The sequence below is a fragment of the Chrysochloris asiatica genome, unplaced genomic scaffold (genome assembly GCF_000296735.1).
Source record: "Chrysochloris asiatica unplaced genomic scaffold, ChrAsi1.0 scaffold00121, whole genome shotgun sequence".
Lineage (NCBI taxonomy): Eukaryota > Metazoa > Chordata > Mammalia > Afrosoricida > Chrysochloridae > Chrysochloris > Chrysochloris asiatica.
In genome coordinates, this window is record NW_006408639.1 from 8,127,337 (window position 1) to 8,151,604 (window position 24,268).

The following is a 24,268-nucleotide window of genomic DNA, read 5'->3' on the forward strand; positions in this document are numbered from 1 at the left end:
ATGGAGACAGTGTAAGTGCCCATCAATGGAAGACCAGATAAACAAATGTAGTACATACACACAATGAAATATTATGCTACCTTGAAGAACAAGAAAGCTGTAAGTTATCACATAACATGGATCAACCCTGAGGACATTACGTTGAGTGAAATTAGTCAGTCACAAAAGGAGAAATACTGCATAGGACCACTACTGTAAAATACTAAGAAAAAGAACCCATACTAAAGGGGGTAAGGGGGATTTTTGCTGGTTATGGAATGTGGGGGGTGGGGCAAGGGGAGGGAGAGGAAGGTGGAGCACAGGGTAGGGAACAAACACAGGATAGTTTGGGTGCTAGGGAGGGGGGCAATACACAAGAAGTGAGAGGGGAATGGAAGAACAAGGTGGATGGGAGAACAGTTAGGCAGGTTTGCATAGGCTAAACGAGACAGAGGTAAATAATGATGTATGCACAACTTTGGAATAACAGGGGTCTGGGATACAAGGATTGAGACATGGTTGGAATGGCAAAAGGGGGGAATAATGTTAAGATGTTTGGCTGTCTTATGAATCTTGGTTTCCCTTGCCTACCATTATAAAATAGACACTTGAGGGGCAGAGAAAGGAATAGCCAGAAATATTACCATAGAAAGCATATAAGTCCGTCTTCTGCCTATAACTGATTGGAATACCTAAAATGGATCTTCAACATGCCCAATGAAAGAGATTTCCTGCGGAATCTCTGCATTACATAAGACCATAGGTGGAATCCTGAACCCCATACAGAACCTTCTGAGGTGGGAAATTTCCAATTGAAAGGACAAGCAGACCAGCCTGGAGCGAGTAGAAGAAGAGAACATACTTCTTGAAAGAAAGACCTACAGAAAAAATATAAAATAATAAAGGCAGTCTGACTGATTACTACAAGAATAGGCAATTTGCTTGCCTAGGAGACATCAAGGCAAGTGGTCAGGTCCCATCAGGGCAAACCCCCATCCAAGACTAAGATTCAATGGGAATACACACTCTGATTGGTGACCATGTTTGTCACCAATAAGGGAAAGTGAAGGGAAAACACCAATGAAGCTGTGAGCTAAGCCCTTCAACATTCAATAGATTCTTGTGAATCCTGGTGGAGACCTGGTCAGCCAGCAGTGTTGCAAGACCTGGGGACTCTTGGACCCAGAGTTAGTTACACAGCCACAGAGAACTAGAGTGGAGAGTGAAGCGTCCAGCTGATAAGAAGAGAGGGCATATACATAAGAACACCCACACTTGCAGATTATACCCACTCGACCTGGCATCATTGACTGGATGATCAGAGCTTAAGTGGAAGAAGAAAGAAGAGGAAAAAAAGAGTAATCAGATACAATTTACCTATACCTATAGATGCAGTAGCTCAAAAGAGGGAACAAATCTTTACAGAGAGAATCATTTCCATCCCCTCTATACACAGAGTAGACAGGGATGGGCAACTTGGACATTGGCTACCCAAAATGGGGATAGGGGAAGATACAAAGGCAAGAAGTGACTGTCATATAAGCTTTCAAGAGGGAACCTAGATCCAGAGGGCATGGAGGAAGGTAGAATCTCCACTGAGTAGTATCAAATCTGTCTGGGCGGGGCTAATGAAAGGAGATGGGGATAGGTCCCTTGTGGTACAAAGGTGAATAATTGTTATCAGGACTGACTGTGAGGGTTGGAAATGTAAAGATGGGCATTTTGTAGCAAAAGGAGGGGAGTGGTCGACTATGCAGTCCAGGAGCTGAGGTCCCTGGGACCATCAAGGGAGAAGAGTGGAGTGTGAGACCCTACCCAGAGAAGCAGTGACACCAGAGATGGAGGCAGAGATGATGATGTGGAGAGATGGAGCGGCTGGGGACTCTAGACCCAGAGAGGGAGAGGGACTGTGTGCTGATGACCAGGGGGCAGATTTTTGTTAGTTGATGATGCATGGAGGGGATTGTAACCATGGCAATAAAATGATACACGATATGATGAATGTAAAGCTAATGTTCTCCCATGTAAACTATCACATAATTCACAATAAAACATTAAAAAAAGAAAATCATGAATGAATGACTAAAGCAGCCCAAAGTATCTCATTCCTTGGCTTCCTCTCACCATGTTGTCCTTGAGAGGAAACAAATAAATAAGTAAAGATGAGAAAACAGAATCTTATCAAATTCACACTTTGGCAAAAAGAATTATTCACATGATCTTAAGCAGAGAAGATGCCGTATATTCAAGTACTGCTGAGTGAACACCTTGCTCCATGTGACCCACTTTTTTCTCCCACCATGCAGAATTTTGCCACCTACTAGGATTTTGCCACCATCAGCATCGAGAAGTACTTGCAGATGCTCTGTGATCTATTCTGGGATTCTCTAATACACACATAAATCCTCTTATCATTCATGTGACAAAATGTTGGTCAGCATACAACAGTGATTAAGAGATAGGTCCCTTAGTTAAACAAAACCTAACATTATTAAAAAAAAAAAAAAAAAAGACTAGGCTAACTTGGTCAGAAAGAGATTGGAGGAAACTGAGACTATGGCCCGTGAGCACCCTTCTGGTCTGAAAAAGAATTCACCAGTGTGGCTCAATTTTCAGCCAAGCAGTAGGTAGGTATACAGTGGTGACAACAACACTAGTAAGGTATGTTCACGATTGATGAAATGATCAATTGTTCAAAATCAAAGGGACAAACCTTTTCCTAAGGACAGAGGTGAGGAGAGATGGGAAGCTGAGTGGAATGAAGCTAAGAACTACAGGGAGGTTCCTGTGTGATACTTAATATTACATGGAGGGGATTGCAATCATTGAGATGAAACGAAGTGTATGATTTGTTGAAAGTAAAACTGATTATCTTTTCTGTAAACCTTCACTCTATTCACAATGAAAAGTTTTTAAAAAGAAATGCTCATATCAATGAAAAAAAAAAAAAAAAAGAAAAGAAAAGTAAAAGAGGTAAGTACCCTAAACAGGAAATAAAGCTAAGAGTAAATGATAAATTGACTTTGAGGTGTTATTTACTTGATACTTAGGCTTGATTTTTATATATGTATCTTTATATGGGCACAATATATCCAAGAACCATCTGCATTATTAGAACTATGGTATTACTAGGTTATTAGGTACTGTCTAGTCCGTTCTGACTCATAGCAACCCTATGCACAACAGAGAAAAACTCTGCCTGGTCTTGGCCATTCTCACTCACAATTGCTATGCTTCAGCTCGTTCTTGCTACCACTGTGTCAGTCCATCTCCTTGGGGGTCTTCTGCTTTTTTGCTGAGCCTCCACTTTTCTAAGCATGTCCAGAGATTAGTCCTTCAAGACAAAATGTCTCCTGTGTGGGTGGCAAAGTCTTACCATCCTCAATTCTAAGGAGCATTCTGGCTATACTTTTTCCAACACAGATTTCTTTGATCTCCTGCCAGTCTGTGATACACTCAACATCCTTTACCCACACCATAACTAAGATACATTCATTATTCTATACTCCTCTTCATTGTATAACATTCACAAGCATATGAGGTGGTTGAAAATCCCATGGTGTGGGGTCATTGCACCTTAGTCCTTAGAGTGACATCTTGGTTCATTAATATTTTAAAGAGGTCTTTTGCAGCAGATTTGCCTAATATAATGTGTCCTTTGGTTTCTTGACTGCTGCTTCCATGAGCACTGATTGTGGATCCAAGCAAAATGAAGTCTCTGACAACTTCAAATTTATCTCTGTTTATCATGATGTTGTTTATTGGTCCATTTGTGAGGATTTTTTTTTTTTTTTTTTTACATTGAGGAGCATAATGAAGGCTGTAATTATTGATCTTCATCAGTAAGTGTTTCAATTTCTCTTCACTTTCAGCAAGGTTGTATCATCTGTATATTGCCAGGTTGTTAATAAATCTTCCTCCAATCCTGATGTCACATTCTCCTTCATGTAATCCAGCTTCTCAGATTATTTGCTTAGCATACAAATTACATATGTAAGGTAAAAGGACACAATCTTGATGCACACCTTTCCTGATTTTAAACCATTCAGTATCCCCTTGTTCTGCTTTTGGTCTATATACAGGTTCCTCATGAGCACAATTAACTATCCTGGAATACCCATACTTCGCAATGTTATCCATAGTTTGTATGATTCACACAATCAAACGCCTTTGAATAGTTGATAAAGCATTAGTAAACGTTTTTCCTGTATTCTCTGCTTTCAGCCAAAATCCATCTGATGTCTGCAATGATATCCCTAGTTTCATGTCTTCGTCCCAATCTGATTTGAATTTCTGACAGCTCCTTGTTGATGAACTGCTGTAATCATTTTTAAACTATCTTCAGAAAAATTTCATTTGTATATGATATTAATGATATTGTTTGATGATTTCCACATTCAATTGGGTCACTTTTCCTTGGAATGGGCACAAATGAAGCTATCTTCCTATCAGTTGGCCAGGTAGCTGCCATCTAAATTTCTTGGCATAGATGAACGAATGCGTCTATGGACTCATCTTCTGACACTGTACCTTGACAACATTCCACCAATCTTCATAAAGTTCTCAGTGGCTAACCTTGTAGAAGTGGTTGGCCTCTCCTTCCTTCTCTGTCTTAATCTGGAAGCTCTGCTGAAACCTATCCACCATGTATTTAAATAGTAGCAGCATTACACCACCACACAAGCCACCATAGTATAACAAACTGAGAGATGAGTGCTGGCATTGAAGCTATAGGATTATTAAGTTAGACCAATTATAGTTATTATGTAGTTGTGTCAAAGATAAATCAACAAACATTTTTCATTGTTTACTTGTCATCTTCATTTCCTAGGTCTTCCATAAAAAAGAAGTACTACAAAATTGATGGAAGGCTTTGAAGAATAGAAATTTTCTGTCTCACAGTTCTGGAGCTATGAAGCCAAAATCAAGGTATCCTCATGCTGATTCCTTCTGACGTTTTGGAGAAATAAACTTCTAAGACTCTATTCTAGCTTCTGGTGGCTCCCAGCAATACTTGGCATTCCTTGATTTATAGATGCATGCTCACATGGTGTCTTCCCTCTGTCTATATCTGTGTCCTTTTAAAATTTTATTCTTTTTCTTAACTTTTTATTGTGAATTTAGTGAAGGTGTACAGGCAAGATCATCAGTCTTGCATTCAACAAGTCATATACTTTGTTTCATCTCAATGACTACAATCCCATCCATGAAACAACAGTGATCCCACTTCCTCCCTGTGCTTCCTCTTTCCATTCCACCCACCTTCCCAGCCCTTATCCTTAGGTATATATTTCACTTTTAATTTTGACTGATTGATGAGTAATTTTTTTAAAATTATTTAACAGTATTTGCTTCTATTCCCTCTGGTTTTTGTTTGTTTTGATGTACACAAAAACACTGAGGAATATATAATCATTTAAACAACCAAAGGGCTCACTCTGCAAGCCAGTCTCCTGGCGGACAGCACATGACCTTTCTCTTTTCATGAGTCTAGAGTCCTCAGCTGTTCTCTCTCCATGCCGTCACCTCTGCCTCCATCTCTGCTGTCACTGCTTCTCTGGTTAGATCCCATGTTCTGCTCATGCTCTTCTGTCTTCATGGTCTTAGGGTCCTCTGTTTCAGGAATGTAAAATCTTACTACTCTTCCCTTTATGTTACAAAACTTCTACCTTTACAGTTGTGACCATCACAATTAGTCATGATAACAATTACTCACTGTTGAATCAAAAGAATTCTATCCACATTTCCTTTTCACCAGACCCATCTAAATGAGATGAAAACTATTCAGAGGGGATTTTACCTTCCCCCATACACTCTGAAACTCAAGTCCCTCTTGAAAATTTTTAAGCCAGCCACTCATACCTTTATAGCCTCCACCCCTCAATTTTAGGTAGCCAATGTCTAAGTTGCCTGTCCCCCCTGTGTACAGAGGGGATAGGCTTGACCCTTGATGCGAAGACTCCTTCCTTTTTGGTTGGTATTTTGAGCTACTACATCCATAACTATAGGTCAAGTTCATCAAATTGTAGCAATTTATACTGCCTTCCTTTATCACATTTCTTTATCTTCCTCTAATTGAGCTCTGGTCATCAAGCCATCCAAGCTAGGTCAAATGGGTACTATCAGAAAGTATGAGTGTTCTTGTGGGTCTCCCCCCACTTCTTATAGCTGGACGCTTTACTCTCAGCTCTAGCCCACCATGCCTAGATCAGTGTCAGTGGGCTCAGGAGATCCCAAGTCTTCCCAAATTGTGAACCAACCATCTCTCTCTCACTCAAAGTCAACAGGAGTCTATGGAACATGATCAAACTTAGCCCATGTCTTCATTACTGACTTTCCCCCACTTCTACTCACATGTAGACCAACAGAATCACCAGCTAGCTTACATGCCTGCTTGTGTGTTCTCTTTGAGTTTTCTTCTTGGAAGGGGTTTGTCCTGAAGGAACTTGTTTTTATCTTTTATAAGACACCTCTCAGATCACATTAGAACCTACCTTATTCCAGTCATGTTCACAGGCACCAGGCATTATCCTTTCAACATATCATTGCAGGGTTACAATACAATCAATAACACTTGCCTATGCCCTGAAATACAAAGAATGATTTCTCTCTGATCTCTGCTCTTATGAGTATCAAATTATGAATAGCAGAACAGATATCTTTGTGACATGGGAGCACAAAGAGTCAGTGTCCAACTCTGCCTGTGACACACAGGGCTTCCAACTTGAACTGAATCTTAAAGATTTTATTTGTGAGGTGGGGAGGAGATGATGCTGTGAGCTGAAAAATACATCCTAACTAGAGAACACAGAGTATTCTGAGATGGCAGAAAACACAGACTTTAGAGAATAACAAATCCTTCCATATGTTATAAACATCAAGTGCCAGAGGGCATGGTAAAAAATGCGACAGTAGATTCACCATGACATCATTTTATGCCTGGCTGAGAAATGCAGACTCTACTTGTGTAAGCATCTTAAAATGGAAGAGTGATGTTATCAGATGTGCGATTTAGAAAAACCATGTTGAAGACAAGACGGACTTACTGCGGCAAGGCTGGAGACCAGTTAGAAGATTTCTGTAGTTAACAGACTTCAATAAGGCAATGACAATGCCATATGGGGATTTGCTGTTGTTGTTGTTAAGTGCCATTGAGTCAGTTCCAAGGCATAGCGACCTTGTTTAGGGTTTCTGAGGAGTGGCTGATAAGTTTGAACTGCTGACCTTGTAATTCAAAGGACTTTGCAGTCCAGCGCATTAATCCACAGGGCCACACCTGGACTCCCAATACAAAGGCGAGGGGTAGAAAATACTTAAATCTAAGTCTTCATTTGATTTTAAGTATATGGAAAACGAAATCAACAATATTTAGTTACTGACTGACAGGGGCAAAACTGGTTTTTATGTAACGTGACCCATATCAGATGCCATAGGAATTTCTTTCTACACAAAGAAAAATGGAAGACAAAGATTAGTGTAGCACCAAGAGTTCTGACTTATGACTGGTAAAAGGATCACTTTTTTAAAACTTTCTATTGTGAATTGTGTGAAGATTTACAGAGCAGATCATCAGGTTTACATTCAGCCAATCATATACTTTTATTCATTACAAAGACTGCAATTTCCTCCAAGTACCATCAGCTCTGGTAGCGTAGTGGTTACGAATCGGGCTGCGAACCTTAAGGTCAGCGGTTTGAAACTACCAGCTGCTCCGCGGGAGAAAGATGAGGCTTTCTACTCCCGTAAAGATTTACACCCTCGGAAACCCTGTACAGGGTCGCTATGGGTCGGAACCGACTCAATGGCACTTAACAACAACAACAACAACAACCATCAGTTAACAGCATTGACCTCTATTTCCATTAACTCTTGTACTTCCCCTGTGTCTCCTGCTACCTTCATCTTTCCTCTTCCAACCTCCCTCTTCTTGTGTACTGCCTGCCTTGTCACCCATGTTAACACGTCTACCCTCTAACCTGTGAACAATTCCACTCTCATCCTCCACTCCATTCTAACCATCAAAGAATATTTCATTTAACAAGAAAATCAAAGGGCCACTTTTAAACTCATGTATTCCTTAGCTCAAACAGCCCTGGTAGAGTAATGGATTATGAACTGGAGTGTTTACCACAGGACAGTGGTTTGAATCTATTGGTCACTCCGTAGGAGAAAGATTAGGCTTTCTGCTCCCATAAAGAGTTACAACCTCAGAAAATCTACACAGGGTGATTATGAGTTGGAACCAACTCAAGTGGCATACAATGCCACAACCATTCCTAATCTCTGTTGTCAAACAGATAGTTTTACTCAGGAGGACTCCCATCACCCTCTCCACCCCTTCCCTCATTCCTGGTTTGTTGCAGGCCACTAAGACTTCCAGCTTAAATCACTAATCACTCTAGGGAATGTGGTTATATAAAAGACTATCTGACCAACATTCTGAAACTGAAGAAGCAGTAGAAAATGCACCTATATAGGGGTTCTACTATATATTTAAGGAGCTCTGTTAGCATAGTGGTTACGAATTGAGCTGCTTACCTGTGTAAGGAGTTAGAAACTGCCAGCTATTCCACAGGAGAAAGATGAGGCTTTCTGCTCCTGTAAAGATTTATAGCCTCAGAAACCCCATACATGGTCACCATGAGACAGAACCAACTCCACAGCACATAACCACCACCACTACATATTTTAGATAGCTATATGGAGCTGTAAGGCGCTCTGGTAGCATAGTGGTTATGAACTGGGCTGTGAACCACAAGGTCAGCAGTTCAAAACTACCAGCTGTTCCACGGGAGAAAGAGGAGGCTTTCTGCTCCTGTAAAGATTTACAGCCTCGGAAACCCTGTACCGGGTCGCTATGACTCAGAACCGACTCCACGGCACATAACACATAACAACAACAACAAATATGATAACAGAAAAACAGAGAGATCTTGACAGACAGCTATAGATATATACAGTATATGGACATGGGGCAGACAGGAAAGGGTGACTAGGAGATCTAAGATCTAGTCTTAGCTCTGCCATTAACTGAAGGTGTAGCTTAAAGGTATGCACAGAACCTCTCTGTATCTTACTTGCTTCATTTGTAAAATGATCTCCAAATTCCCTTCTAATTCAGTAACTTCATGATATTGTGAAATCCCTAGTACCTCCCTTATACCCAGGCAAAAGGGCTCCCTCCCTGTCCTAGGACTTATCATTTAGACATGCTAGACACAGAGCTAAAGGGCTGAAACTACTTCAGGCACACAGGACCCTAGAACTCTCTACATAAATGACCTTAAGTCAGCTTCCAACAAGGCTGCTCTTTGGGAAAGTGTAAAGTGAACTTCACCATGCAGACTGAAGTGTCTACATTTGTGTGTGTGTGAGGCTCTCAGGCTGAACAGACTTGGGGCCAGTAAGACTCAGCTGCTACCACATTCTGTCCCAGAACTCTGAAGAGTTTCAACTCTGGCCTTCCACATCATTATAGTAAGTATTTGCTAATGTTTAGGGATACAACTTATTTAACAGTTCTTTAGCCTGATTATCAGTATCCCCAAAATTAAATGTTATAAATATGTAGACATAAACTGAGTGAGTCTCCATTTGTATTCTTGCCTTGGGCCCTACAAATAAATGTTAAAAGCTGGCCTTGAGATTTACTTACAAGAGTTTACCTCTTCAAAGCTCTACCCAAGCCAAACCAAGCTAAAGCCATTGCCGTCTATGTGTTTCAGTTAATTTAATACACAGTGTAAATAATGATATGGAGCTGTGCGGGGAATGAGGGCAAGTGTTGTGTCTACATTAATTCAGAGTCTCAAAATAAATAGCCACTTTTCTTTTGGAAATAAAATATTATGCCTAATCTTAGAGAGTTAAAGGCCTTTAGGTTATTTTATTGGTGTTTATAGAGTACTGTAAATCTGTTATCTGTGCATTGTAAATCTAATTTCCAAGTAATGCCCATTAATAAAGTGTAGGAAATTGGTTATGTGGTTCTGCCATGAAAAAAAGAGAAAGGTATGTTCAGTGGGTGAAATGTGGGACTTAAGACAAATGCTTTCCAAGGAGCTAGAATAAATTCAACAGGTTATTCTGCTGTGTACCTCACTGTAACGCCTCAAACGTTCACACTCACATTTTCCATTCTCTCATACTTGCTCTCACTTTTACATTCTTTTCTTGACTTGGATATCAACTCCCCAAATAGAAGGGGTTTCTCTTTGAAACTCTTTAACATTGCAGATTGGATTCCCACCCTAACCTGGGCCTCTACACATCCTAATGTCCTCACTTTCATAAATCTCAGCCGTGCACTGCCTACCTCTCTGTTCACCTCCCTTCCCCCACTTTTTTCTATTGTTCATTTACTTTATTTTCTCTAGTCGATCTCCTATTCTCTGCAACCTTTGCTATTACATTATTAATATCCCATGGTAAAATGTTAGTAGCTGATGTGGCTGACTCATTTCACACTATCAAAAACATTAATATTATAACAGAGGTTTTCAGGACCCTAATGAAGGCATTCTCAACTTCAGTATGCCTAAATGTCACTGGGAGAGCTTGTTAAAATGCAGATCATACAGGCCCAGCTCAGAGATTCTAATTCTCTAAGCCAGGGGTGAGGCATAGGAGTGTGCATGTTTTATAAAGCAATGCAGATGTACAATAAACAGCACTTTGAGAAATAATAGCTTATTGCAAGAAATGATTTTTTATAGTGTAAGTTTCAGGTACAAAAGTAGGTCAATAAGAAGATGTTTTGCACATCAGATATACAAAGATGAGTTGAAAATTACCTGGATTCTGGCTGTAGAATTTATTTTAATCAACTTTTAGAAAAGACAAATACATCTTTTCTCTACATAATTCCCTTGCTATTCAATACACTTTGTCCATCTGTCAACAAGTTTTCATAGTTCCTTATTAAAAAATGTTTTAGGCTGAGCTGTGAGCTATGAATGCACCACTGTCTTCACTTTACCAGAGGTGAATCTTCTTCCTCCAAGGGCTGCTTTCAGGGGGCCGAACAAGTAAAGGGACCAGGACTATAGGGAGGATGCTTTAACACCTTAAAATGAAGTTTTTGCAGTGTCAACAGTGTGCGCAGAGGAGTTAGATGTACACTGTCATGCAAGATCACAACGTCCTTGGATAGCAATCCTCTATCCAAGTCTAGGCTTCAGCTCTTCAGTGAGCATCTCACTGTAAGAAGCACTGTTGATTTAAAAAAAAAGCTTGTAAGCCCATCTTCAGCCTATAACTCATTGGAATACCTCAAAGGGGTTCTAGAACTTTCCCAATGGAATCCTGAGCCCCATCCAGAAGCTTCTGAGGTGGGACATTCAAACTTGAAAGGACATGCAGACCAGCCCAGAGCAGCTACAGGAACACAAGATATGTCTTGGAAGAATGACCAGCAGGAAAAAAAAAAAAAAAACACAAAAATTGGCTGCAATCTGTTTGGGTATTATAAGAATAAGCAAGCTGTTCGCCAGGGAGCCATCAAGGCAAGAAATGAAGTCCTTCCAGGACAAACCCCATTCCACAACTGAAACTCAAAGGAAACACACAAGCAAACCTGTAAGCTCACTGGCTACTGCATTGGTCTACTTGTGAGTGGAAGTGAGAAAAAGTCAGTAATGAAGACATGAGCTGAGTTCGACCATGTTCATAGATTCCTGTCAACCTTGGTATGAGAGAAAGAGGAAGGGTTGGCTGGTCCAAAGTTTGGGGAGACTTGGGAACTCCTGAGCTCATGGACACTGACCTAGGCATGGTGGGCCAGAGCTGAGAGTAAACCGTCCAGCTGGTATGAAGTCAGGGGACACTTGCAAGAACGTCCAAACTTGCAAATAGTACCCATTTGACCAAGCTTTGATGGCTTAATGATCAGAACTCAAATAGAGAAAGATAAAGAAATTTGATAAGGGAAGCAAGTGTAAATTGTTACAATGCTACAGTTTGATGAACTTGACTTATGAATGTTGTTGTTGTTAAATGCTGTTGAGTCAATTCTGGTCCATAGTGACCCTGTACAGGATTTCCGAGGCTGTAAATCTTTATAGGAGCAGAAAGCCCCATCTTTCTCCCAAGAAACCCTGGTAGTTTCGAACTGCTGACCTTGAGATTAGTAGCCCAATTCATAACCATTACGCTACCAGAGCTCCTTATACTTATGGATGTAGTAGCTGAAAATACCAACCACGATGGAAGGAGTGTTTACATCAAGGATCAAACCTACTCCTCTGTACACAGGGTTGATAAGGATGGGCAACTTAGAAAGTAACTACTTAAAATCAGGGGTGAGGGCTATAAAGGCACAATGTGGCTGACTTACCAATTTTCAAGAGGCAGTTTAGTTTCAGAGCTTGAGAATAGTTTTCATCTTGTCTAGATGGGTCTGGTGAAAGGAAATAGGAAAAGGATTCTTCTGATTCAATAGTGAGTAATTGTTATGACTAACTGTGATTGTCACAACTGTAAAGGTAGAAGTTGTGTAACAAAACAGGAGGAGTGTTAATCTTATATTCCAGAAACAGAGGATCCTAGGAACATTGAGATTAGAGCATGAGTGGAACATGGGATCCAAACCAGAGAAGCAACAACACTAGAGATGGAGGAAATGATGATGACAAGGAGAGAGAGAGCAGCTGAGGACTCTAGACTCATGGAAAGAGAAAGTCTGTGTGCTGGTGGGCAGGAGACAGGCTTGCAGAATGTGCCCTTTGGTTGTTTAAATGATTATATATTCCTGCATGTTTTTGGGTACATCAAAAATAAAGAAGAGGTAATAGAAGCAAATACTGTTAGTCAATGATGCATGGAAGGGATTGTAATCATTGCATTGAAACAAAATATGATAGGTTGAGTACAGAACCGATGTTCTCCTATGTAAACTATCACTCATTTCACAATAATAGCTTTTTTTGAAAGAAACGAAACACTGTTGAGTGTTGAACCTTGATTCCTGATTGTGTTCCAATACTGGCCTTTGAGAATCCCAGAAAATGGTAAGCATCAATTTCCCATTGATGAATGACCTGTGAACTTCTCATTGTCTGCAGTTGACAATGTTTCCATTCCATACTCTGCCGTTTATTCTCAAGTTCATAGCGATGAATCCATCTAAGGGCGTTATAAGAGTGTAATTGGCCTGGCATTATGTCTGTCTAAATTGCCTTATAAAACTTCCATTTCAGGTAGTAGAAGGAATTGTGTTTGCATATGAAGAAGAGATTAGAAACAAAAAGTTGGAAGTCAGAGACAAGGACACATACATTTACTACACTCCACTGTATGAAATTGTGTGGTGCTGTGAGTTAACACATTGGACTGCAAAGTCGTTTGAGCTGCAAGGTTGGTGGTTCAAGCTCACTAGCCACTCCTCTACAGAGTCCTATGGGTCGGAACCAACTCAACAGCACTTAACAACAACAAGTAACACATTCTGCTGTTCTGAAATCACTACATATAGACTTAAAATAAAGCAATGTAGTTTAAACAAAAGCAAGTTCATTAAAATCTAATCATGTCCTTCTCCTTTATGTATTAAAATTGGAAGCTGTGAGTGATGCCTTTAATTATAGTTCTGATGTTTTAGCTGCTCAGTAATTTATTTAAAGTGACAGTATCATTTTCTTATTACATAATTACTGCTACTGAATTGATAATATAAACAAATAGGAGGCTAACAACTCTGAAACGTAAGTAAAATTGATAGCACTCACCAGATAATAATCTTAATGTATTTATTGCAGACTGCTGATTCAGACCTAATTTAGTTTGAGAGTTCACTAATTAGAAGGAATATCATTACAGCCTCGCTTTTTTGGCAGGGTCTGTACCTACAGAACCCATGGTGTTAAAAAAGACTCATGGAAAAATCTTTCTACACTGAGAAATCAGTCTCAAACTGATTTTCCTATTCTCTTTAAGCCTGCCTGTATGGTTCTGGATGTCCAAGACCAATGGGAGGAGGTTAAAAGGAAATTGGATTCTCACTAATTAAGACAGTGGAGTTGGTTGCAGGTAATGTACCATCTTATTAGTAGTGAATACTTTATCAAAAGAGACATTCAAGACAAAAGACAAGAAAGCGGGTTCTTATATTCAGTGAGGGACTGAACCAATTGATCTTGAAGGTCACTTTAAGATTCTTATCATCTCGGATTCAGATCACAATTAATTAAATCCAATCCACCTCTGGTGTGGTACTGTAGGATAAGCACTAGACCATGAGGTTGGTGGTTCAAACTCACCAGTTGCTCATCAGAAACCCTATACAGAGTCACTATGCATCAGAACCAACTTGAGTGTACTTAGTTAACAAATCCACCTCTCTAGCTATTTACAAAACCAATTTTCTAAAGTTTTAGAATATCCTTGACATTTTTTCCCCTGTGCTTTAAAAAACATGCTATTAGTTTTCAAGAAATGGACGATAAAAAGTCTGCAAATCTATATGGAAGCAGACTGCCTCTTCTCTCTTGTGGGTTTGAACCAATAACCTTTCAGTTATCACCCAACAAAAGATAAAAAAGAAAAGTTGAAGACACTCAGTTAACTTTTCTCTGATTTAAAATAAGGCATGATCATCATATGTCATAAACAAAGAGATCTTGTTAGTGAATCTCTGTTATGAGGAGGATATATCTATGATTTAGTCTTATTGCTACTAAGCAGCTAGAATTTTTACATATAATTCTGTCTTATGGCTAGTTGTTGTTGTTTAGTGCCATTGAGTCAGTTCCGCCCCATAGTGACCCTGTATAGGGTTTCCAAGGAGTGGCTGGTGAGCTTGAACCACTGCCCTTGAGGTTCAAACGACTTTGTAGTCTAACGCATTAGCCCACAGCGCCACACCAGGACTCCCTGGTAAGTAAGGAGCTATAATTCTTAAGTATCCTGTTCATTTTATGTCTGTGAATTTCCACGGAGAAATCATAAGATATGCAGACTTCAGAAGGTATGGTCCCTGCTTATTGAACAATCCACATCTGAGGCTTCAAAGAGATGATACAGAATGTCATCTTACTATAAAGAAAGATTTTTGTTTGTTCAGAATGTAGGCACATATACTCAGAATAACCAATAATGGGTGAATAATGAGTTGCAGTTGCAGGAGATGATAATGGGCTTATTTTACTTTACACTTTCCTTTGAATCTAACAACCACTAAAAATGCTGGTGAGTTGCTTAATTAATGGTACATTACCCTACTCCAGGCAAATAACTACCAAGAATTCAGTCTCTTCTGTCCTCAACAGACAAATACTCAGTGGTGTGGCACTGGTGGGTTAGTCCGCACTATTGCAAAGCCATTTGAACTACAAGGTCGGCAGTTCAAGCTCACCAGCTGCTCCTTGGAAACCCTGTACAGGGTAGCTATGGGTCAGAACTGACTCAACAGCACTTAACAACAGTGTTCTAAGTGTTATGCCTGGAAGACAATAATGTTTCTATTCTCTGAACTGGAATAGCACATACTGAAGGTCATTCCAAAATTAATAATGATGAGGACAGTTGAAAGTTAATAGTTGGAACTGAGAACAATAATAACAAAGGATACAACCTTTAATAACTGCAATAATGATTCTAATGACTCTAGATTAACAGATCAATTATAATAAATGCTATAGCAGCAAGTTAGTGTACAACTTTATATTAAAAGATTAATAAGAAAGCAAATGAAAATGTACTTGATGATTTACAAAGTGAACCAAAACACATCTTCCATTGCACATACCCTAGTGTTTCTAGCAAGCTTTTTGTGATCACTCTCAGCCCCAGCAGGCACCAGCAGGAGTCCAATGAGCTCTGAAAAGAAAGGACTGGAAGTGAGTGCACACATTATTATTTCAAGACAGATAAGCACTCCTGGAGATCTGGGAAGGGCCGACCAACAATCACCCTATGGCAAACGAATGAAATTATTTCCAACTGCCTTGTAAATACTATTTCTTTTGACTGCCTCAGACCTGAAGAATAAAATCACATGTTCCAAATAATTTTTTTTTGTTACTTCCTAATTTTCAAATACAAAAATTTATGCTAATAGCCAAATTCAAATATAAACTTCATTTTATAAATTTTAATTGTTCAATGTTTTGAATTTTAAATTTTACATTTCATTTTCTCCAGTTATTAAAATGTGTTCCAGTAGAACCTAACCTTTCTAATGACACAATTTTATTTCCAAGTAAAGTGAAAGAGCAACAGCTAAGCGGAGCTCACAAAAGATAAAAAGAAGAGTTTGTATTCCCTAAAGGCAATTCCAAAACTAATTTCTTTTTAAAATCTACTGAATCTGAAACACTTCTTCCACTTGCCATTTGAGCTTAATGGCTGTAAACTGTTGTACTAGTCCTGCCAGCACTGAAATTACTAACAGCAATACAAATACGAGGGTGAGTCAAAAATTATCCACACTCTGGCTGTAGAATTTATCTTAATCAACTTTTAGAAAAAACACAGACAACATCTTTCAACATGTTAAAAATCTGCTTGCTTTTCAATATGCTTTGTCCATCTGTCAACAAGTTTTTGTATTCCAATATTTTTAAAAATATTTTAGGCTAAGCTGCAAGCCACAAATGGACAACTATCTTTATTTCTTCATCAGAGGTGAATCTTCTTCTTCAAAGGGCTGCTTTCCAGGGAACAAACAGGTGAAAGTCCCATGTAGCAAGATCAGGACTATAGGGAGGATGCTTCAACACCTCAAAACAAAGATTTTGCAGTGTCAACAGTGTGGGCAGAGGTGTGTGGAGATGCATTGTCATGCAAGATCACAATGCCCTTGGATAGCAGTCCTTGGCATTCAATAAAAAGTTTAGTCTTCAGTTTTTCAATGAGCATCTCACTGCAATGAGCACTGTTGATCGCTGAACTGTTTTCCTAATAGTGTTCCGGTATTGGCCCTTGAGTATTCCAGAACACTGCAAGCATTAATTTCCCAGGTGATGGCTGACCTTGTACTTTCTCTTTGTTGGCGATTGAAGATGTTTCCATTCCATACTCTGCCATTTACTCTCAGGCTCAGAATGATGAATCCATGTCTTGCCACCAATAATGATTTTTTTCCCAACAATTGCTACATATACTTTATAAGTGGCTTCCAAAAGTTCATGGAAAAAGTCCATTATCTTTGAGTTCCGTTAAGATTTTTGAAGCCCCCTTATACAATGACATTTATTATATTGTAAAACATAGACACTTGGATTGATTAAAAAATTCCAAGAGCTATTTTCCAGAAGCTGAAGACAAAGGTCAAACTGGGGGAACTTTTTTCCACCCCTACCAAGGTGAAAAGAAAACCAGGAAAAGCAATGTTTTGGGTGGAGTGGTGAAGTTGCTCTCAACTCTTCTTCCATTGGCTGTTTCCATGGTTTTCAGAAAATCATAAGTCACTCTTACCCTTAAACCTTAGAAGGCTCTACTCCAGAATGAGATCATCACAGCCTTAACTTCCTTGGGTTTACAGGTAGCTAAAGTGATAGCACTTCTCAGACTTGTTTTTTCAGCAGATGGCCCTGTCTTCATGGAGGGTCTACTTGCACGAAATCAATTGGGCATCCTTCAAGACTCAGCTCAGTTGGTCCTTCTCTATTTCCAGGAGGAAGTAGAAATTGTTCTGCATCTTGTCTCCAGAATATCACAGTCAATTATTTGTAGCGCCACTTGTCTCCAAGCTTTTCCCCAGGAGGGTAAAGCTCTCACCTCCAGTGCTTCAGAAATTCCACTGTCTTCTCTGGCAGGATTAAATTGCTGGGACTTGCTAACCTCCCAGTTTAGCTAGCTCCTTCACAGCCTGGAATGTTCTGTGCATGTGTGGGAGTCTTTTAAATCAAGTTTCTGTAACCGTTGCTGACAGGAGGAGCAGCAAAACAGACTGATATGTCCACTTTGCTTCCTAGAGACAGTTTGTTTTTTAAAGCCAGAGTTTTCCACTCCTGGCCCTAACAGTAAGACCTTTCCAGGCAGGATTAGGAAATACTTCTGGAAGCAGTGTTCAGGCCCTGCCAAGACAGTCATGGGAAACAGAGAGCACTGTTGTTAAGGACGTCATACTAAAGAGGACATAAATGAAAGAGAGATCAACAATGTCCATGGATAGAAGGACCAAATACTGTAAAGATGTCAGTTCTTCACAAAGGAATCTATAGATTCAATGCCATTTCAATGAAACCCCAGCAGGTTTTTTTCATGGAACTTGATAAGATGATTCTAAAATATACACAAATGAATCAAGGTCCAAGAAGATCAGGACATTTTAAGAAAAGACAGAAAGAGGCAATTTGTCCTATTAGACACCAAGAATTGTTATAATCATTATGCTGATGAGGTTTATTGAGGGGTTATTGTTTTTAGGTGCTGTTGAGTCAGTTCTGACTCAGCCATTCTTGCACATCAAAACAAGACACTTCTGAGTCCTGTGCTTTTCTTACAATCATTCTTATGTTTGAGTCCATTGTTGAAGCCAGTGTGTCAATCTGTCTTTCTGAGGGTCTTTCTCTTTTTTGCTGACCTCTACTTTACTAGAAATCATGGTATGGTGCCTTAGGATAAACACTGGACTACTAACCACAAGGTTGGTAGCTCAAATCCACCAACTGCTCCTCGGAAATGCCACACAGGGTCGCCTGATTCAGAACCAACTCTACAATAGCAAACAACAACAAGTAATACTTTACCAAGCATTTTGTCCTTCTCCAGGGACTGGTCCCTTCTAATGACATGTCCAAAGTCCATGCCATCCTCACATCTCAGGAGCATTCTGGTTGTACTTCTTCCAAGACAGGTTTGTTCTTTTTTCTGACAGTCCATGGTCTATTTAATATTCTTTGCAACATCGTAATTTAAAGATGTCAATTCCGTGATCTTCCTTATCTGTTGTCCCTCTTTTGCATTCTATGTGGCAACTGAAAACACTTTGGCTTGGATCAGGTGCGCCTTATTCTTCAACATGGCATCTTTGTTTGTTTGTTTTAACACTTTAAAGAGATCTTTTGCAGCAGACTTATCCCATGCAATACATTGCTTGATTTCCTGACTACTGCTTCCATGAACGTTGATTGAGGATCCAAGTAGAGTGAAATCCTTGACAACGTCAGTCTTCTTCTTTTATCATGTTGCTACATATTAGTCCAATGGTGTTGCTTATTGGGCCAATTGTGAGGATTTTTGTTTTCTTTATGTTGAAGTATAATCTGATTGAAGTCTGTAGTCTTTGATCTTAATCAGTAAGTGCTTCAAGTCCTCACTGCTTTCAGCAAGCAAAATTGTGTCATCTGAATATCACAGGTTGTTAATTCCCAATGATGATTTTTTAAAAGAAGCTTTTACCATCCTTCAAGTATGTGTCCAAATTTTGTTTGCAGAGACCCAAACATTTCTGTTTATATTCTTCCATGATTTGTTTCAGTACCTATCTCATATAAACGTTCCAAAACCCACATCTATTTGTGGATTATTTCATAGGCATAGCCATGGATGATCTGCAAGTGATTTGACATATAATCTACTGTCACTTGTCTATTCGACAGAATCATTTCACATGCACGATCAATGTTGTCATCAGTCATGGATGGGCATTTTAATATAACCGCAGTGCAGATAATCACTCTCGTATAACAGAATTGGTCCCTAATTCTCCACCATCCCTTGTTGTAGTAAAAACAATAATACTAATAAAGGTGTAGAAAGTGAAACTATCTGAGAATCTGAAATATCCTGCTTTGTGAAATAATTTTTATTCTAATTAACTTCAATTATTGGATCAAAAGAGGGCCAAGTAGCTGTCACCATCACAGTGGACCATCTGAAATGCTACTTTGAAATTTTCTAGATTGTAAACAAACCAGGTGCTATATTCAGAATACATTTTTAGGGTACAAAGTAAATGGTGAAAATTGTAAGAGGGAGTGGCAACTGAATTCTCCATCACTCAATTCTCTATATTGTTTTGTTTGCAAACTATCCTATCCTCAATCATTTACTTTTCAACTCACTATGGATGGGTTTAGCAATTAGTACAATTCAAATATGACTGATAAATATGACAAAAGTTCAATTCATAGAGACTGCATGTTGCCATATTTAGACTAAAGAAACAGTTTTGGCTTAACTCACGAACTGGAAACACAAATTAGTGAAAAATGTCAGTACTGGAAAGACCTTTTGCAGCACATATTTGCTGTTATTAGAACAACTACAGAATGTAGCCTATCTTTTTGAAGAAGAAATGAAGTACTTAGGTCCCCACAAAATGAAAATTTGGGAAGTGTCTTAGGCTGGGTTTTCTAAAGAAGTAAAATCAGTGAAGTTTATACATATATTCAGAGAGATTTTTATCAAGCAAAATGCTTACTAGTTGGAAAGGCAGTCATTCCCAAGTCTCTGGGTTAGATGTTAGACTACAGGCTTCTAAATCACATAGCTGCAGGGCCGATGAACCAAGGTCAGATGGCAGGAGGCAGGCAGCTCTGGCAGGAAAAAATGAAGGCTACTGACAACTCCCAGGATGGAAAGGTAATAGAGCAGACCACTGGACTCAAGTCCAAAGGCCTGGAGGTCAGAGGATGAGCCAGATGCAAGATCCAGACTCAGCAGAGAGGAAGCAAGCTTTGCCAGGGTATCTAATATATTGGAAACAGGTCACAGCCCCGAGAAAACTTCCTTTCACTTGATTGACTGCTCATTACAGACCTCATCATACAGTTGATTATCTAATATACTAATATTAGATCTCATCTTGGGGGATAACTACATCTCCACTGTCAAGCCAATGAGACTCTTGGCTCAGTCAAGTTAACACAAAACCTTAACTATCACAGTGAGTTTACTTGAACTTTTTGTGCAATTAGATTCAGTTTTAGCAACTCAACTCTCAAAAAAGGACAACACAAGATAGGGTAACCCATCGTGTGAAGATTTAGTAAACTTAATTTGTGATAAAGTGCAATCATCTATTTTCAGTGAAATAGGTAAAGCTCAACATTTCAGTTTGTCTGATTTTTCTCATACAGACCAGCTAAGTATTCTTTTAAGATATCTACATTCAATATATGGGAACCTGCTGTGTGATTCATCACACTTACTATCCTAAAAACCATACTAGTAAAGAAGTTGCAGATCCAGTACTATAGCATTTATGTGAAGTTTGCAAAATTATGTGAAGTTCATTAGCATAGACATCAGTCCTAGACAATGTTGCCAATATGTCAGGGCAATATATAGGCATGCAATAGAAAATCTTAGAATGTAATAAACAGACCAACTATATATCTTCTGTTGTTCATTCATGTATCTTATAGGATGTAGTGCAGTGGATTATTTTTCAGTAGTGGTTGTCATTTGTTGTTGTTTTTTTCATACCGTTCAGCTCCTCTACACTTCTTTTGCTGCGTCTACTCACTGATGGGCAGTTCATAAAACATATTTGTTGTTGTTTTTAGGTTCTATCAAGTTGGTACCAACTCATAGTGACCTCATGCACAGCAGAACAAAACACTGCCTGACACTGGGCCAACCTCACTATTGTTGCCACGCTTGAGCGAGCCCACTGATGCAGCCACTTGGCCAATCCATCTCCTTGGGTGTCTTCTTCTTTTTCTTTCACTCTCCACCTTACCAAACATGATATCCTTCTCCAGTGACTAGTCCCTCCTGACAATATGTCCGAAGTCTGAGAGATGAAGTTTGGCCATCCTGGCCTCCAAGGAACACCCTGGCTGCACTTCTTCCAACACAGATCTGTTGGTTCTTTTGCCAGCCCATGGCACTTTCAATATTCTCCTCCAACACCATAACACAAACGCATCAATTCTTCCACAGTCTTCCTTATTTACTGTCCAGCTTTCGCATGCATATGAGGTTACTGAATGCCATAGCTTGGGTCAGGTGCATCTTATGCCTCAAACTGACATCTCTGCTCTTCAACACTTTAAAAGGGTCTTATGCAGCAGATTTGCCTAATGATTTCTTGACTGCTGCTTCCATGAGTGTTGATGGTTGATCCAAGAAGAATGAAGTCCTTGACAACTTCAATCTTCTCTTTGTTGATAAAAATGTGTTTATTAGTCCAGTGGTAAGGATTTTTGTTTTCTTAGGGAAGGGTTAAATATTGAAATGTCTACCTAGTGCATATTGAAAAGGACATGCTGCAGCAAAGAATGCAATCCTGGAATCATACATTCAGATTCTGGAAAACAATGTTGAAGACCAGAAACAAAAGGAGATACCAAAATAGAAGCTGACAACATCACCAACAAAATGTAAACGCTAGAGTGTGTGTTTATGTTTGCCATGTGGAGCATTTTCATTAAGTGAGTTAAATGCTCTAAGATACAGAACTAAATTTAAAGACATGCAAAGATACCTACCAGTCTTTAACAGGGTATTTACAAAATTTAAGAGAAGATTTAAAAATTTTTTAAACAAATGCTACCAAACATTGATTATTAATCAGTTCACCATCACATATGCATTAGAAAGAAACCAGTAAATTACAGAAGTGTTTCAGAAGTATTGAGTGCCAGAGATCAATTTTGAATAACCACATATATTACACCATCACTGCTGTTGTTATTAAGTGCTGTCGAATTGGTTCCAATTCACAGCAACTCTGTAAAGGGTTTCCAAGGAGCAGCTGGTGAGTTTGAACTATCGACCTTGAGGTTCAAACCAATCTTGCAGTCCAGCGCATTAACCTGCAGTGCAACATACCATCATTACCACCCTTGAGTCTTGCGTGAAAAGAAGGGTGAAAGTGTTTTGGTGGTGGTGGTGTGCCGTGGAGTTGATTCTGACTCTTAGCAACCCTGTACAGGGTTTCCGAGGTTGTTAATCTTTATGGGAGCAGAAAGCCTCATCTTTCTCTCGTGGAACAGCTGGTAGTTTTGAACTGCTGATCTTAGTTAGCAGCCCAATTCATAACCACTGTGCTATCAGAGCTTCTTGTGAAAATATATTAAGTTATTTCAAATAGATTTTCCTTCTTAAATAATCTGAGTATATTTGATGAAGAATGCTTAAAATCTGTGCAAGTATATTTTACTGATTTAAATACAAACCTTTCAAGAGAAATACAATAATATCAGTCTTACAGGAAAACTAACTTTACAGATTCAGGAAAGACAGACAAGTTTTACTCACTTCACAATAAAAAGTTTCAAAAAAGAAGAAGAAAGAAATGACTCAATTCACTATCCTTATTATGTATGGAAGTATATCTTGTTCAGCAACTTAATTGTGATGAAATCATTGAAGAATTTGTAAGAACAAAGAATATAAAGAAATTTTGTTACTTATAACATGTTAGAAATGAAAAGACCTATCTAAAAATAAGATACAATAATTTGCTACGGTATTTGTTTTCTGGTCATTAAATTTTCTTTTATGACATCTTCTCATTTGTTCATTTATAATTACAGCATTTATTATTAAACAAGCATACAAACTGAAGTATGTGCCATTTAAAGCAAAATTAGTGAAAGTTCTTATTTTGTTTGGGGAGAGCAAAACAATTTTACATTGATTGCTGAAACATGTTCACTGATTTCTTTGTTGAGGAATGCGTGAAATATTGCTTTTGAAGAAAATGTGGTATAGGATAAACATTTTAGTACCCTATATTCATTAAAAATTTCATCATCTAGTTCATCTCATTCGACTAAAATAGCATCCACCACTTTTGTATTCAATCACTAATATTATAGTCACATTTAAAAGGAAGTTACATCTTGGCTAGCTAAGACACACACACAAACACAAGGAAGAGTCCAAAAGTATTGCTACTGGGTTTCCTGTTCACACTTGCATGGGCTTATTCCAACAAAACATGTTTAAACATGTCATTGCTAATAGCGGGTGGCTGCATACAAATTCCCTCAGTAATACATTTGTCTTAATCTCTTTGTTGTGTTCTTATTGTTAAGTGCCATTGAGTCAGTTCTGACCCATAGCGACCCTGTACAGGGTTTTTGAGGCTGTAAATCTTTACAGAAGCAGAAAGCCTCATCTTTCTCCCACAGAGCTGCTGGTAGTATCAAACTGCTGACCTTGAGGTTAGCAGCCCAACTCTTAACCACTATGCTACCAGAGCACCTTCCTAATCTCTTTACGTTGCCTTCCCAAAAAAAAGAAAAAAAAAAAAAGATCCAATTAAAATAGGAGCTTCTAAGGGAATGTGATGTTGCCAAGGGCCATCACGTCGATAACAGCTCATAGCGACCCCTGTATAAGGTTTCTGATGAGAAGCTGGTGAGCTTGAACTGCCGACCTTGCAGTTCAA